Below are 2,500 nucleotides of genomic sequence, written 5' to 3'. Positions count from 1 at the left end.
CCGGGGGGTTCCAGGGTGCTGAGATGGCTGACATTTTGCTCCGCTCACGACGGTCACCGCGCCACACAAGAACAGCCCAAAAACAGGCCAAAACAGCCCAAAAACGGGCCAAAACTGGCCATTTTTTGGCTGCGCGAGCGAGCGGCGAGCGGCGAACAGCGAGCGAAGCGAGAGGCAGCACCGTCCCTGCTATACGAAAGCCCCATCCAGCCCTGTGCCACCCGGGGGTTCCAGGGTGCTGAGATGGCTGACGTTTGCTCCGCTCACGACGGTCACCGCACCACGCAAGAACAGGCCAAAAACTGGCCAAAAACAGCCCAAAAACGGGCCAAAACTGGCCATTTTTGGCTGCGCGAGCGAGCGGCGAGCGGCGAACAGCGAGCGAAGCGAGAGGCAGCACCGTCCTGCTATACGAAAGCCCCATCCAGCCCTGTGCCACCCGGGGGGTTCAGGGTGCTGAGATGGCTGACGTTTTTGCTCCGCTCTCGACGGTCACCGCGCAATGCAAGAACATGCCAAAAACTGGCCAAAACGGCCCAAAAACGGGCCAAAACTGGCCATTTTTGGCTGCGCGAGCGGCGAGCGGCGGACAGCGAGCGAAGCGAGAGCAGCACCGTCCCTGCTATACGAAAGCCCCATCCAGCCCTGTGCCACCCGGGGGGTTCCAGGGTGCTGAGATGGCTGACGTTTTGCTCCGCTCTCTCGACGGTCACCGCGCAATGCAAGAACAGGCCAAAAACTGGCCAAAACGGCCCAAAAACGGGCCAAAACTGGCCATTTTTGGCTGCGCGAGCGAGCGGCGAGCGGCGGACAGCGAGCGAAGCGAGAGGCAGCACCGTCCCTGCTATACGAAAGCCCCATCCAGCCCTGTGCCACCCGGGGGGTTCCAGGTGCTGAGATGGCTGACGTTTTGCTCCGCTCTCGACGGTCACCGCGCAATGCAAGAACAGGCCAAAAACTGGCCAAAAACGGCCCAAAAACGGGCCAAAACTGGCCATTTTTGGCTGCACGAGCGAGCGGCGAGCGGCGGACAGCGAGCGAAGCGAGAGGCAGCACCGTCCCTGCTATACGAAAGCCCCATCCAGCCCTGTGCCACCCGGGGGGTTCCAGGGTGCTGAGATGTGCTGACGTTTTGCTCCGCTCTCGACGGTCACCGCGCAATGCAAGAACAGGCCAAAAACTGGCCAAAACGGCCCAAAAACGGGCCAAAACTGGCCATTTTTGGCTGCACGAGCGAGCGGCGAGCGGCGGACAGCGAGCGAAGCGAGAGGCAGCACCGTCCCTGCTATACGAAAGCCCCATCCAGCCCTGTGCCACCTGGGGGGTTCCAGGGTGCTGAGATGGCTGACGTTTTGCTCCGCTCTCGACGGTCACCGCGCAATGCAAGAACAGGCCAAAAACTGGCCAAAACGGCCCAAAAACGGGCCAAAACTGGCCATTTTTGGCTGCACGAGCGAGCGGCGAGCGGCGGACAGCGAGCGAAGCGAGAGGCAGCACCGTCCCTGCTATACGAAAGCCCCATCCAGCCCTGTGCCACCCGGGGGGTTCCAGGGTGCTGAGATGGCTGACGTTTTTGCTCCGCTCTCGACGGTCACCCGCGCAATGCAAGAACAGGCCAAAAACTGGCCAAAACGGCCCAAAACGGGCCAAAACTGGCCATTTTTGGCTGCACGAGCGAGCGGCGAGCGGCGGACAGCGAGCGAAGCGAGAGGCAGCACCGTCCCTGCTATACGAAAGCCCCATCCAGCCCTGTGCCACCCGGGGGGTTCCAGGGTGCTGAGATGGCTGACGTTTTGCTCCGCTCTCGACGGTCACCGCGCAATGCAAGAACAGGGCCAAAAACTGGCCAAAACGGCCCAAAAACGGGCCAAAACTGGCCATTTTTGGCTGCGCGAGCGAGCGGCGAGCGGCGGACAGCGAGCGAAGCGAGAGGCAGCACCGTCCCTGCTATATACGAAAGCCCCCATCCAGCCCTGTGCCACCCGGGGGGTTCCAGGGTGCTGAGATGGCTGACGTTTTGCTCCGCTCACGACGGTCACCGCACCACGCAAGAACGGACCATAAACAGGCCAAAACAGCCCAAAAACGGGCCAAAACTGGTCATTTTTGGCTTGCGCGAGCGAGCGGCGAGCGGCGAACAGCGAGCGAAGCGTGAGGCAGCACCGTCCCTGCTATACGAAAGCCCCATCCAGCCCTGTGCCACCCGGGGGGTTCCAGGGTGCTGAGATGGCTGACGTTTTGCTCCGCTCACGACGGTCACCGCGCCATGCAAGAACGGACCAAAAACAGGCCAAACAGCCCAAAAACGGGCCAAAACTGGCCATTTTTGGCTGAGCGAGCGAGCGGTGAGCGGCGAACAGCGAGCGAAGCGAGAGGCAGCACCGTCCCTGCTATAACGAAAGCCCAATCCAGCCCTGTGCCACCCGGGGGGTTCCAGGGTGCTGAGATGGCTGACGTTTTGCTCCGCTCACGACGGTCGCCGTGCCACGCAAGAACGGAC

The sequence above is a fragment of the Musa acuminata genome, unplaced genomic scaffold (genome assembly GCF_036884655.1).
Source record: "Musa acuminata AAA Group cultivar baxijiao unplaced genomic scaffold, Cavendish_Baxijiao_AAA HiC_scaffold_466, whole genome shotgun sequence".
Lineage (NCBI taxonomy): Eukaryota > Viridiplantae > Streptophyta > Magnoliopsida > Zingiberales > Musaceae > Musa > Musa acuminata.
Note: the sequence above shows the minus strand (reverse complement) of the source record.